The following is a 16,513-nucleotide window of genomic DNA, read 5'->3' as shown; positions in this document are numbered from 1 at the left end:
TACTGCAACTTGCAGACATATCCACAATAGCTCCTTAGGGGATTATTTAGGATTTAATGGTCTCCATTCGATCCTAGGAGTACCCCAATTATTTCCTTGTCCTCCAACCAAAAACCAAGTTTAACGACTATCCTCTCATCCTAGAAAGATCTTGGTTGGCCATTGCTGATCCATGACCATCAAGAATGGGCATCTATCAAAATAACTTGTGTTGTATCCTCCTGCTCAACCTTCTATTTAGCATGACCTTCCCTCGTGGTTAGAGGATGAGGAAGATGAAGAATTTTATCTATCATCCCTCTACCCAGTCTGCACACTAGACACTTCTATAGGGAGAGGAAGCTTGATGAAGATGACATTATCAACCATGTCTTATATAATAAACCTTCCACTTCCATGCTAGTTGATGAACTGATAAAGGAATCCGAGAGTAATCCTTGGAATGATTTGTGCTTTGTTCACTCTAGCCTGGAACATGCCTAGGTGGTGGAGGTTATCCCATCCATAACTCTAAATATCAACACCTCTCTCTTAGCTGAGCAAGAAGAACAATTATGTTGTGTGTTAAGGCAACACCTGGATGCTTTTTCTTGGGACTATAAAGAGATGAGGGGTGTGCATGCCTTAGTTTGTACTCGTCATATCTACATCAAAGAGGGATGCAAGCCTATGCACCAACCCTAGATGAGGATGAAACAAAATCTTAAGTACATTGTGAAAGAGGAATTAAAAAAGCTACTAGATGCAGGGTTCATACACCCCATTTCAGATAGTCAGTGGGTGTACCCTATTATTTTATTCCCCAAGAAAAATGGGAAGTGGAGGATCTATGTTGACTAACAATATCTTAACAAGGATAAAAAGAAGGACCACTCCCATTTTCCCTTCATTGACCAACTCCTAGATGGCCTTGCAGGGAAGATATTCTTCTCCTACTTAGATGGATTTAGTTGGTACAACCTGTTGGGTCAAGAAAATGGTATATTTTCTCCTTGGTAATTGATCTATTTCACATTCATCCTTATATGATTATCTCTGTTTATGGATTGAAACGAAGGAAATAATAACTAAAGTTGGATGAAAGCACTCGGTAACAAACTAGATAAATATATCACAAGAAGCTAACTTTTTACTATCCTTGTGTGCAGAAGATGCGGATTGGTCAATAACCGTTCAATCGACAGAGCAACACCAAGCCGTAAAAGGAAAAGACAACGTCTAAGGCAGGGAAGGCAGTGAGAGACAAGGCAAATCAATACTATTTCATGACAAAATTAGATTATGTATTGCGAAATCCTCAGGATCCCCTAATCCTAAGGATTCAATTTTATCTAGTTTACTCTTTTAATGCTATATATAAGGCCGAAAGGCAAACGAAAAGGAGTTCAGACTTATGTGATCTATACTTATTCCTTTTGAGACATATAATATTATTATCTCAGTGATGATGTAATCTTGTTACTTATATTAATGAAGACAAACTATGTTTGATCTTTACTTATATTTTGAGTATTCCTTACCGGAGACTTTTGGTGACTCTGGGCCCGGTCAAGAGAAGTTCTACTACTTTCTTGTGTTATAATATTTCTATTGAGTCTTTATTGATTGTTAATGTTTAGTTAATATCATTTCGCTTATTGTGAGGATTGACGATTCCAATTCATACTGCTATTCATTTAGATTCATACTTAGTCGTACGATATACCTGAGTAATGCTTTGACTGGATTGGTTATATTAGTTTCAATAATAGATTGTTGTTCATTCCGAGTTATGTTATTGTAGATCTTAGAGATATCATTAATTGATTTCCATAATTTGCTTACATAGATCAATTGCTGTTTAGAAATCATTTATCATTATTTTCTTTCTTGCTGTTCAATTATCAGTTGTCGTTCAATTAGGAATTGTCGTTCAATTGAGATTGTCATTCAAATTAGGATTTGTTGTTCAATTATGATTTGCTATAGATTATCATTGTTGTTTAGTTGTTACAATTCTCTTTCTTGATCGAGTGAATTAGTCTTAATTCTATTTGAAGGTTGTCAAGTGTGATTCTTTGCATTCGCATTCAGATTCATTTGATTTCGGAATAAGTTAGACAAAATTGTAGAGTGTGTTAAGAGTTCTTTTCAAGTTATTTCTTCCTTATTTATTTATTTAAAAATTATGTGAATTGAGTTGAAGAGATAGTTATTAGTGATTGCAATGATTTACCATTATATAACCTCTGAATTCACTGCATAGATTGTGCTGACACTCTTGAGATAAAAATACTTACCTTGGGTTGACAATTAATGTAGGAATTAAGGCTTCCTGTGAAAAGAAATCTTAGTGCACCAACATTTTGGTTTCGTTGCCGGGGAGAGTGTTTCAAGTGATTTCCTTTTTATCTTGCTGTGAAAGAATTGGGTTTTAAAAATGGAAGGTAAGAACCTACGTACCTAGCAAGTAAAGTGCTTGCTTACCAGCCCACTTTTCAACAAAATCTTAGAGGTTAAATAGGAATTGGTTTTTATGAATGACTAGGAATAGAAAGATAGAAAAAGAGAAGAACCCCCCACCTAAATCCGCAATACCTAAAGGATCAGTGAACCCTGGGAAAATGACCTTTATAGACGAAATCATAAGAAAAGCAGAGTCTCAAGCATCAGTAGGATTCCAGGCAATATCTGGAAAATGTTCTACTGTAATCCCTCAAGCAGCAGGTTCACTATCTGTAGCTTATGCTGAGATTCAAAGCCAAGTTGGAGGATCTGAACAGAGTCTTCAAGCTACAATAAGTTTACATTCTGATCCTCTACAAGAGGGAAAATCTTGTAACTTAAGAGAAGGAGAAGGAGAAACCAGTGGGACTGCTAAGGCAGAACCACAACTGTCTGAACAGGGGTCTCCTGTGATCCCAGATCTAGGCAGTGCTGCAAATCCAGCTCGGGTTGCTAATCCTCCGCTTACTCAAAAGTAACCCCCTGAAATCCCTAAAGTTTATTGGCACATCTTTGACCAAATGGCAAACAAGCCACCTCATGGTCAAACCTTGACATTAGAGTCTCCCATAGCCGATCAAGTTACCAATGCCCCCATGAAGGCTATTCCTCTGTAGAGCATCCCAACTTTCCATGGGATGATCACAGAGGATCCTAATGCTTTCCTGTTTGAGTTTGATGTCCTCTGTAGAGGGTATGACTACACCACTGACCCCCAAAAGCTAAAGTTGTTCCCTTCTACCCTGAAAGGGGAAGCCTTAAGATGGTTCATGGGTTTGGGTGGGCGAACTATTAATTCTTGGGACGATATGAAAACCTCCTTCCTCACAAGATACCAAGACTTTTGTAAGACTAGGGAGCTAAAAGATGAAATTTTTAAGATGACTGCAAAAGATAATGAAACACTAGAAGAATATGTAGAATGGTTTAATTATAATTTACAGAGGTCTCCACACACCGCCTTACTGAAAGAAGTCCTAAGAGCTATCTTATTTCAATGAATGAAAGAGGAATGGTTAGAAACTCTAAATTTAATGGGCAAAGGAGATATTTCTTAGGAAGATTATGATGAAATCATTCGCTTGTGTATTAGGTGTTCATGAGGAAGCACACATATAGGAGCAGGAAGCCAAGATCCCATGATCAAGGGAAGCAAACCACACAGTGGAGGTGTAACACGGATGGAAATCAATAACCTCCTGGAAGATTTCAAGACGGACATCCCGGGAACTCTCACAATGCAACTGGACATCCTACAGGCTAAACAAAAACAAGCCTTAATAGAACAAAACTTGGCCATCTTCTGTCCATGTTGTCGAAAGAAGCACAACCAATGGGAATGCCCATTAGACATGGTGCAGACATGCACTATCTATACTAAAGAGCATGCCAATGAACAATGTCCATCATTACCAAGGTTGAAAGAAGCATTCAAGGAAGCAGAAGAAGAAACAGAGCCAGTATATCTGATGAACTAACGTCGATAATGGCAGGCTAAACCTAGAGGTATGTCCCAAGATGCATCCCAGTTCTTTCCTTCTTCAAAGTTTAATCAGCAACAGAACCTTGGGGTAGCATGGTAAGGCCAATCACCTTACCCATATTGGAAAACCCATCCATTCCCTATGACATCCTGTCCAATGAAATCTTTTCTGGGTAATGGCTGGCCAAATTCTCCTTTTACTCCTGTTTGGCAAGCAATCCCTATCAATCCTAGTGGCCTGCCTCTAACTCTCAAAATTCAAATTGGTCTACAAATTGGCAGTGACCTCTGGGGATATCTAATGCACCTATGGGGACAGGTCCTCAGCCTCAACATGCATTATCAGCTCTATATGTATTACAACAAAATCCCCAACCTCTTCTGCGCCCTCAGTTTCCAGCTTAGCCGAATCCGAATCCTAATAACATACCAGTCCAGTTGGTGCATATTATTGAAATCTCATATTATGAGATTGAGCAAAAAGAATGTAATGAACTCAAATTTAGGTCAGGACATATCATCACCCCTAAGGAAAACAGGGACCAACCTTCAATCAAAATTGAAACCCCGCCTCTACATATACCACCACTTGTAATTAATACCGAACTAAAACAAGGAGAAGAGATAGATAAATATGAAGACCCTTAAAAACTTATAGTCACTTCTCCCCCATTCGCCAAAGGGTTAACGATACCTAAACCGACTGTTTATCTAGATTTCGATCTTGTATGGGAACTAAAAAATATTTGTATTAAAATTCCTCTCCTCCAGGCCATTCAAGACATACCCATCTATTCTAGAATAATCAAAGAGCTATGTGTAAAGAAACCTACGAGGAAAGCAAAAAAGTCACCCACCATTCACGTTGTAGGGACCTTATCTGATTTACTCTTGGGAGGGGAAACTCCAATAAAGTATGAAGATCCTAGAAATCCCATAGTGACAGTTCAGATGTATGGCCACTCTTTTCCCAATACTCTAGTTGATCTGGGTGTAGGCATTAATATTTTAACAATAGAAACCTATTAAGCACTTGGTCTTACATCCCTGGAACCAACCACGACTTTATTAGAACTTGCTGATCGTTCAGTAGTAAGGCCAGAAGGAACCTTATAGGATATTACAGTTTCTATTGATTTGTGGGAATATCAGTAGATTTTCTTGTTATAAACCCAAAGAGTTGATTGGATGGGCACCCTCTAATTCTGGGTTGACCTTGGTTGGCGACAACTGATGCTTATATTGGCTATCGATAAGGCATCATGACTATTGCAAAGGGGGATGCTATAAAAATCTTGTGTTATATCCTCCTGTCAATACAAGTCTGCCCATTGTAAAAATATGTAAACAACCACCAACGTACCTGGAGGAAAGTATCTGTTCACCACTCACAATAGCAGAGGCACTGAAATTTAAATATCAGACTAAAGATGACGTTATCAATAATTTTATAAATCATCCAGCTAATGTGAGCAATGTAAAGTGTCAAATGTTGAAAGCCATCCTTGCTAATGAATCCATGGAGGATCCTCTAAAGGATACTGACGACCAACATATTCAGAAGACTGTTGTTCATAACATCAAATTAGTTGAGATCGAACCATGTAAAATTCTAAATATTAATGATAGGATGGATAGTGATCAGTAGCAAAAGATCATACAGGTCTTGCAGAAATATAAAGGGGATTTTGCCTGAGATTATCCTAATATGAAAGGAATAGACCCACAACTATGTACACACCACATTTATAATGAGAAGGATGCTCAAGCCATGTGGCAACCTCAACGGAGATTGAATCCACATCTCAAGGACATTGTGAGAGAAGAATTACAAAATATGCTGGATGTAAACTTCATTTATCCTATCTCGAACAGTAAGTGGGTCTCTCCATTGGTGGTCATCCCTAAGAAAAATGGGAAGTGGTGTATCCGTGTAGTCTAATGGGGGTTGAACAAGGCGACACATAAAGATGAATCCCCCCTCCCATTCGTTGACTAGGTCCTTGATACTTTGGTAGGGAAGCAGTTCTTTTCCTTTTTAGACAGTTTTAGTGGCTACAATCAGATTTAGATTGCCCCAGAAGACCAGGACAAAACAACCTTCACCTATCCCTGGGGTGTATTTGCATACAAAGTATTACCATTTGGCTTGTGTAATTCCCTAGCTACATTCAAGAGAGCTATACTCAACATCTCTTCTCATTTTATAAATGAAGGACATGAGGTGTATATGGATGACTTTACCCCATATGGGGATGACTTTGACCAAGCATTGCAAACATTTAAAAAATTCTTAGAACGATGCATTTCTACCAGGTTATGTTCGAGAAATTTCAAGTGTCACATGATAATGACTGAGGGCGTAATCTTGGGACATTATATCTTTGCAGCAGGAATACAGGTAGATCCAACAAAAATTTATGATATGCAGGCTATTATCGTAGGTTTATTAAAATATTTTCACAAATTATTGTAGCTCTATATGATTTAACTAGGAATGTTGATTTCAATTGGTCTGACAAATGTGACACACCTTTTACAGGTTGAAAGAAACTGGTCTCAACAACACCAGTATTATGTGGACCAAACCGGGAGTTTCCTTTTCACATATCCATGGACGCATCAAATGTAGCTATAGGCACTATCCTTGGCCAAGAGGAGGACAAGAAACCTTATGCTATATATTATATTAGCAAAAATTCACTCCTGCGGAACTTAATTATACAGTGACAGAAAAAGAATTCTTAGTTGTTATCTATGTAATAAACAAATATAGACACTATATAATTGCCTACCAAGTCTTTCTATACACTGATCACTCTACCATTTGGTATCTAGCTAATAAATCCATCACAAATGGTCGAGCAACACAGTGGTTATTACTTTTTCTGGAGTTTGATATTACTATCACGGATCGTTCAGGGAAGGAAAATGCAGTTGTTGACTTTCTATCATGAATCCCGAAGGTGAATGATTGATTGGTGGTAGACGACCAATTTTCAAATGAACATCTATTTTCTGTGGCAATCAAGATGCCATGGTACACAGATATGGCAAATTATTTGGCAATCGGGAAGCTACCAAGGCATTTGATGCCAAGAGAAAGGAAGCTAATCATTCAGCGCAGTGCCCAATTCTCTTGGATAGCCGAATATCTTTTTCACACAGGGGCTGACATGCATATATGCATATGCATCCGCGAGGATGAGATTGATGACATCTTGAAGGCTTGCCATGATGAGCCTTGCGAGGGACATTTTGCAGATCGAAGGATAGGGCATAAGGTATTATATATGGCCTATTATTGGCCCACTATTTTTAAGGATGCTAAGAAATATGCCAAGGCTTGCGATAACTGTCAAAGGATGGGTAAGCCTGGCCAATCTAATGCAATGCCTCTGCAACCCCAACTATTCATAGAACCCTTTGAGATATGGGAACTAGACTTCATTGACCCATTCCATTTACCACCCAATCAGAAGACCTACATACTAGTTGCCATGGATTATGTGACGAAATGGGTGGAAACAATAGATTTACCAAGAGCCACAGAGGAAGCTATGATAAACTTCCTTTTTGGACTATTTCTTCAATATGGGTTACCACAAGAAGTGATCACAGATGGGGGAGGGAAATTCGTAGGACATAAGATTACTGCCACTCTTAGAAATCATAATGTTATGCATAGGATCACTTCCCTTTATCACCCATAGGCGAACAGGTAGGTCGAAAGCACCAATAAGGTCATTGAAGCGATTTTGACCGAGACAGTCTCAACACACCAGCGAGATTGGGCTGCTAGACTGCTAGAGGCCTTGTGGGTCTATCACATCAATTGGAGGAATACTACTGGATACTCTTCCTACCAGCTTGTGTTCAGCAAAGAACCTATTTTTCTGATCGAATTCGAAATAAAGACTCTAAGGAAGGCCCAAGAAGTGGGGATGGATCTAATAGAAGCCCATACCAAGCGACTCCAGTAGATTAATGAACTAGACAAGGCTCGACTGCTTTCTTTGCAATAGACTGCAATTATTCAGCAACAAAGGGAAAAATGGCATGATAGCCTTATCAAGAAGAAAATGTTTCAAAAAGGGGATTGGGCACTGCTTTACGACTCCAGATTCCAAGATTTCCTGGGAAAGTTGCAAACAAGATGGCTCAGCCCTTATGAGATTCAAGAAGTGCATAGCAATGGTACTCTTACCTTGACTACCATTGACGGATCTGGCCATTCTTTTAAGGTGAATGGGCACCGAGTACGCCTCTATCACAAACCACTCACCAAGGAGTCTTTTTGCGAGCAGGTACGTGAGGACCCCTCCATGCAAATCTTAGCTGCAGGGAGTGATGACCTAGCAGCTTTTCTTTCAAAAAATTGAGATTTCTTTATAAATTGTAAATAATGTATATACTCTTTTTGATTGATTGCAATTAAGAATAGGCATTACTATGTAAATATGAGAATTTTTATTGCTTTGTGTGTTTGATAAGTGTTATTCAATCGATTGAACGATTTTTGTTCAATCGATTGAACGATTTTTGTTCAATCGATTGAACGATTTTTGTTCAATCGATTGAACAACACTTTCGCATTTTTTTCTTTTGCTGTTCAAACGATTGAACGATTGTTATTCAATCGATTGAACAACACATTTGCGTTTTTATTTCTTTTGCTGTTCAAATGGTTGAACGATTGTTAACACTTTTGCGTTTTTATTTCTTTTGATGTTCAAACGATTGAACGATTTTTGTTCAATTGATTAAACAACACTTTTGCGTTTTTATTTCTTTTGTTGTTCAAACAATTGAACAATTTTTTTTCAATCGATTTAACAACACCTTTACGGTTTTTGTTTTTTTGTTCAAATGATTGAACAATTGCTATTCAATCGATTGAACAAAACTTTTGCAATTTTTATTTTGCTCTTCAAACGATTGAACGATTGTTGTTCAGTCGATTGAACAACACTTTTATGTCTGTATTGTTTTCTATTCAAACGATTGAACGATTGTTGTCCAAATGATTGAACAACACCTTTACGATTGTAATTTTTTTTGTTGTTCAAATGATTGAATGATTTCTGTTCAATCAGTTGAACATCACTTTTATGTTTGCATTTTTGCTGTTCAAACGATTGAACAATTGTTGTTTAATTGATTGAACACACTTTTGTTTGCAATTTTTGCTATTCAAATGATTGTATGATTGTTGTTCAATTGATTGAACAACACTTTTACGATTGTAATTTTTGTTGTTCAAACGATTGAACGATTGTTGTTCAATCGATTGAACAAAAATTTTGCATGTTTTTTTTTCTTCTTCTTCTTTTATTTTAATTTTTGTTGTTTAATTGATTGGAAAATTACTGTTCAATCCATTGAACAACACTTTTTGTCTTTTTAATAGGATAAATCATGAATTTTTTTAATAGTAATTATGCCATCTTATTCTTTTTTCCCCTTTGTATTGTGAATAAACACCATTTGAATGGATGTGTGCTTGATATAAGAAAAGCAGTAATGACAATACCATTATGACCTATGAATCCTTTTGATGGTTATCTTTATTCAAAAGCTGATACGGTGTATCTTTATAATGACTGACTAAACATCTCTTCTTTGGGCACATCATAAAATGATTCATTATTTTCAAACCGTGATGGCTTATGTTTACACTTTAAAATAGATAAATCTCATTGACATGATGATATGAGGATAAGAGTATAAACTTTAATTGGAATCTTCTTACTTCTTACACCATCCCCGACTCTTAAGGAGCAAATGAGCCTCCCTCTTTTTAACAAATGAAAATTTCAATAGAAAAAATGGACACAATGAGATGTGAAAATGTATCAAACATTGTCTTAAAGAGGATAGAGGGTCTCACCTCGAGCCAACCTACTATGATCATAAGGATCTAGTGAGTGACATTCAAATTTGGCTACCAAACCAAGGTAATGACCTTCATTATGCTTAAAACTATCAGAAGGGCGGGGGGTCTCATCATGAGCTAGCCTAATCACTTTGTTATATCCTAGTGAATGGCACTATGGTCATCTAGTCACCATGCCAGCATAGTGGTCTCTTTATGACAAGAAAAGAAGAACCATCTACATGCTAAAAGGAGAACTTTGGCTCATTTGTGGGGTTAAAAAGCAACCCTGTCGAGGCCATGAACGCTTGCTGGCAGCAACGACTATGCTCGTGGTATTAAAGTATCATCTTATACTGCCAAATGTTCTCTAGGCTCTTATCACCTATGGATTTCTTTTTAAAGGGAATTTTCCATTTGAACAACACTCTTACAAGTCGATCTGCATGGTAACTTATGTCATATATTCATTGTATTCTAATTTTCCAATCATTTTACGACAATTATTAATATATACCGCCGATTATGCATTTTCTATTAATACTGCTTACGATAAAAATATTTTGACATAATGCATTAAAATATCTATTTTAATTTCTTTTCGTCCATTTCACATCTGATGACATGTATTGCTTTACTTGCTTAACCGATTATCACACTATTTTTGGGATTGGTTGTTGGCATTTATGTATTGTTAATTCTTTCACTTTCTTTTCACATGCTGAAAGGACATCGATGCCCTTTTCTTGTTAGAGGGGGGATGGCCTGTGTATGCACGACATGTGTGATAGTTATGGATAATTGTGTGATAATAATTTGAATTAACTTCTAGGTAAGGAGTGCATGATGATTATGAATGTGTAATAATTAGCAAGTATTTCTGATTGGGAAAAGCACAAAAACCATTATGGCTGGCATGCAGACTCATGATCTTGCATTAAGTGTGGTTGACAAGACAAATGACTTAACTAAATATGATATTAATTCCCAAAACATCATCATTTCTCTGTTAATTGCTGTAATGTTCTCTGTTGCTCTCAATTGTGGAAGTGTAAAACAATTTCATACAAGCAAACCAATTACAGGTACAGTAGCCATGGGAGGAAGAGCTATCCAGAATGAACCACTAATGCTTATGGTATCAGATCAAGCTTGTACAATTCTGGAGTGCACAGGATGGCTGCAATATCTGAATAGGTTGCAGGGATTTCATGAGGAGATGACGTTGGAATTTCTGTAGAATTTGCAGAATCGTAGCACCACAGTCAGAGGCAGAAGTATAATAGTTTCTGAAGTGATCATAGCCAAAGTCACTAGACTTCTAGCTAAAGAAACCAAATGGACAGAAAATGATGTCCTTCTACATAATGTGATTGAAGTATTCCAGGATCGAGGCGAGCAACTGGTGCAATCAAGAAAAGGGATCCATCCTTTGGCGTTAAGGCAACCGTGGCAAGAATTGGTTGTCATTGTGCAAAGGTACATTACCTGCGATGGTCAACACAATGTGGTAAAGCTCTGCCAACTGAAACTTCTAGCCATTTTGAAAGAGAAAATTTCAGTTAATTTGTCGTTTTATTTGAATTCCCTATTACATGATGTCGCCTTTCAAGTTAGGAAAACTAAGGACCCATACAAATTAATTAGTCATCATGGATTGATTAAATTAATTATCATGAACGGACTGGCCTAGTAGCAGTTAACCTGGGACAATGTTGTAAATCCTACTTTGGCTCCACCTCCAGAAAACACAGTGACAAAGTAACAAGGGCCAAGAACCCCATGTACGAGAAGGACACTGAAAAGAAAGAATTCGTCCATTTCCATGAACCCAACAAAACGTAGGCACTTTGTGCGAGTGAGATCCCAACGACGTATCCCAATTCAAAAAGATGAGGCTAGACCATCCCGCACACCACCTACAAGTCCGCAAAATTCCCCTTTGCAAGACTATGAGGAGGAAGTGGCCAGGGTATTGGAAAACATGGGAATATTTGGAGAGGGTAGAGAACAATCTGGGAATGTTGAAGAATAGAATTGTACCCCCAACCAGTCTACCTTTGCTGATAGCCCTGGTCATGAGAAAACCTTGCCATTCACTAATTCCATGGAAAAACAGAGGGAACCAATTCCTTTTATGGGAAAACCCCTTGAAGCAAAGGTACATGAAGAAGAAGTCACTAGATAAGGAAATCAGACAGTAGACACCGGTCGAGTGGACCTCCCAACTAAAGAAAATCTTGTAGATGAAACCCTAGGAGATGAAAATCAACCAGGTAATACTATTTTTTCTAATTCCCCTGAGGATGAGGCCTACCCAGAAGAAAACCTGGAGAGTGACAATTTTTCAAGAGACACCATTGTATTGGGATCTCCTAAAATAGAAATCCATGATAAAGAGGAGCTAGAAGGTGAATCTCCATTGGAAGATATAGTTCCAGATGGAGCCCTCCCTAATGCTGACACATTACCACCTATACAGGAACCAGAGGATAATGCAGTTAGCCCACCACCGGTTGGAAGTCCAAGAATAAAGAAGTCCTACAGTGACAGGCTCAGAAAAATTCTTAAGAAGTATAGGAAACAAAAGCGAATAATTGGGTAGCTAAGGCATTGGTTAAAAGAGGCTATTAGAGCCAATAATTTGAAAGTAGAAAAAGAGACCACAAGCACACAGACAGAACATTGTTTTGGAAAGGATGCTAGAACCCAAACAGAGGATCTTTTGACATGTTTAAAGGAATCTTAGACAGAGCCATGCCTTGTAGAATACACTGAAATGCAAACTGAGGACCCTGTGTTTTCTCACGGGAGACCCAAACGGACCACCCTACTGTGGATACTGATGTTCAAATAGACACTGAAGAGGAAATTCAAATTTGTCATCGCATGATTCAAGAGGCAGCTAAAGCTGCTATTTAGACCGATCCCCTGGAGACCCAGGAAGGAGAAACCCAAACAGAAGAGACACCTGCTTATATTCCCCTAGTCAGGGAGGCATTTATTAGTAGACTGTAGAATGAACTACTGAAGGTTCAGTAGGAATTAGCCCAACACAAGGAGGAGGTAGTGCCCCTGAGTATACATCAAGAGTTAAACAAAAATTTTGAGGCACTAACCATAATTTAAGATGAGACCTTTGCTCAGTACAAGTCTAAACAGAAAAAGGTTGAGAAAGCATGGGAGAAATTACAGAAGGTTAAACAGAAGTTGGAAATTATCTGCTCTCTTTATTCAGACACTCTGTCATGTAGAGTCCCTGCTACAAATTATGCCTTATTCCTCCTGGAAAGGTTCCTCCTATTGAAAATCAAAGCTACTAAGGCTGGCAAGCCTATGGAAATCAAAACCACCCCGGACTTTGTCAAATTCTTTAGAAAATAGGATGAGCAGGTACAACACCTCCTTTGTGAACTTTATATTCACAATTTTTTTCTGGAGGACAATAGGGACAACAACCCTAGCCCCTTTATAGGGGATGTACAACTCCAAGCATTTATCTCTTTCGCTACTAATCAACTCAAGTGGGCCAAGGCTCACAATACTCTTAGGAGGTGTGAAGATGGAATTGACCTATGGGTTAGAGAGGAACCAACCAAACCCCTGCAACTCTTGATCAAACACAAGCAATTCATGAAGCGAGATGGTGTTGTGGGCCAACTAGGGCCATTTCACATGGATATTATCCAAGCTGGAAAGGAGTACTTCCAAGAGATTAAGGAGGAAGCCTTTTCTACAACTAGACAAAGGTGGGAAGCCTCCAACATTGCTATTAGAAATCGAGAACCGTTTGGATACTAGAACTTTAAAGTTGCCTCCTCTCATTTCTATAAATACAGTAACATGATTTTGACTATGGGGCTTGAATGGATAGGATGTCGGTATAGGACTCCAATCATATGGTATCCTCCAGATAAGTATCGTTGTGATTACACCTTGAAGGATCAAGATGTTACCCAGGATTTTGCTATACTAAAGAAGAAAAATGGCTTCAAAAAATTATAAGGAGGAGGTATATCCTACCTACTCCCTAACTCAGCTACATATCAACTATTTAATTGCATGATGACATGAAACAAGGTACACTGGGGAGTATGTTGGGTCAAGAAAAGGTATATTTTCTCCTTGGTAATTGCTTTATTTTGCATTCATCCTTATATGATTATCTTTTTTTATGGATTGAAATAAAGGAAATAATATCTAAAGTTGGATGAAAGAAATTGGTAACAAAGTAGATAAATCTAGCACAAGAAACTGCATTTCTACTATCCTTCTGCGCAAAAGACGTAGATTTATCAATAGTTATTCAATCAACAAAGAAGCACCAGGTCGTAAAAGGAAAATACAACATCTGGGGCAAGTAAGTCAGTGAGAGACCATGCAAACCAATATTATTTCATGATAGAATCAGATTATGTATTGCAAAATCCTTAGGATCCCCTGATCCTAAGGATTCACTTTTATCTAGTTACTCTTTTAATGTTATATATAAGGCCGAAAGGCAAACGAAAAGGAGTTTAGACTTATGTAGTTTGTAATTATTCTTTTTGAGACATATAATACTGTTATGTCAGTGACACTGTAATCTTGTTACTTATGTTAATAAATAAATATTGCTTTTGATCTTTACTTATATTCTGAGTATTCGTTAGCGGAGACTTCTGGCGACTTTGGGCCCGGTCAAGAGAAGTTCTACTACTTTCTTGTGTTATAATATTTTTATTGAGTCTTTATTGATTGTTAATGTTCCATTAATATCATTTTGCTTATTGTCAGGATTGATGATTCCAATTCGTATTGTTGTTCATTTAGATTCATACTTAGCCGTATGATATACTTGAGTAATGCTTTGATTGGATTGGTTATATTAGTTTCAGTAGTAGATTGTTGTTCATTCTGAGTTATGTTATCGTAGATCTTAGAGATAGCATTAATTGATTTCCATAATCTGCTTACATAGATCAATTGTTGTTTAGAAATCATTTATCGTTATTTTCTTTCTTGTTGTTCAATTATCAGTTGTCGTTCAATTAGGAATTTCTATTCAATTGAGATTGTCGTTCAAATTAGGATTTGTTGTTCAATTCTGATTTGCTATAGATTATCATTGTTGTTCAGTTGTTACAGTTCTCTTTCTTGATCGAGTGAATTAGTCTTAATTCTATTTGAAGGTTTCCAAGCGTGATTCTTTTCATTCGCATTTAGATTCATTTGATTTCGGAATAAGTTAGACAGAATTGCAGAGTGTGTTAAGAGTTCTTTCCGAGTTATTTCTTCCTTAGTTATTTCTTTCAGAATTGTGTGAATTGAGTTGAAGAGATAGTTATTAGTGATTGCAATGATTTACCATTAGATAACCTCTGAATTCACTGCATAGATTGTGCTGACACTCTTGAGATAAAAAGACTTACCTTGGGTTGACAATTAATGTAGGAATTAAGACTACCCGTAAAAAGCCCAGGGAAAATTTTAAGAACCCCCCCTAAATTTACATGTATAATAAATGGGCGAATCTCCATGGTATATAGGAAAAATAGAAGGCGATTTTATCAATAATATGATATGTATATATAGTTTTTTGGCGAATCTCTCACCAGGCATGGCGAATATTTTACTCAATTATAAAATCTTGTGTTTATTGAATACACAAATGAAATCATTGCATTTCTTTAAAATATCTTTTGAAATCAAAATTACCGAAATAACATATGGATAACCTAGTAGGTGTAGGATAAAATTTACCCGTGCCATTCACAGAAAGCATGAGAAAAAACTTAATACTATATATAAAACCAAGAAAAATTCAAATTCATCACTTCTAGGGAACTCGTAACCACCCTGCCAAAACACAAGTATGTTCTTGTTTGCAATTAGAAAAATTACACAAGTTACAGTCTGTTTGTTCCTTTTAGCTCTGGATTTGTTTCAGTTTAAAACAAAAGTATACAAATATACTTGTCCAATGTCTATGCCTTAACCATTCACCTTAAGATGTTTTACAATATAATTTCCTAAGTCTATTTAATATCTTCATTATCATAAAAACCAACCTATATCCATCTTAACTCCACATCTACCACTCTTAGGGGAATGAAATCTATTTATCCCTCTGAGCACTTGGTAGACCCAGAATTAAGATGGATCTAAGATGATAGAATTTCCCCTTTAAATAGTCTATGCTCACATGAATACCATGGTATTACCATGGGTCAATACCATGGGTTATCATAAACCTGGAGCTTAAAAATTACTATTAGTAATTTATAAAAATTAATAAAATTAATAGTTGATTTTTATTTTAACCAAGCTAAAATGTTTAACATACATTAAATTACAACATCCATTTTTACTCTTGATCGGATCAAATATTTTTTCACTCTATGCTAGTTTGCATATCACGATATTTGATACCTCTCGGGGGTTAGTAGATCAGAGTAAGGATGGATCTATGCTGGTTTAATCCCCCCATTTAAATAGGCTACATTCCAGGTGAATACCATGGGTCAATACCATGTGCCATTTTTATTTTTATTAATACTAATATTAGGGTTAATAATGTTTTTTTGAATGGTATTAATAACAATCTAGTCCATGGTATTTGTCCCATAGTATTTTGCCCATAGCTTTCACCTAAATATAACTCATTTTTTGAGTGTTCGTAAATATAAGGT

This window comes from Pinus tabuliformis, chromosome 3_1 (genome assembly GCF_031772625.1).
Source record: "Pinus tabuliformis cultivar Carrire ecotype Pingquan chromosome 3_1, CPIR1, whole genome shotgun sequence".
Classification (NCBI taxonomy): Eukaryota; Viridiplantae; Streptophyta; class Pinopsida; order Pinales; family Pinaceae; genus Pinus; species Pinus tabuliformis.
The sequence above is the reverse complement of the archived record's forward strand: the minus strand, read 5'-3'. Positions refer to the sequence as shown.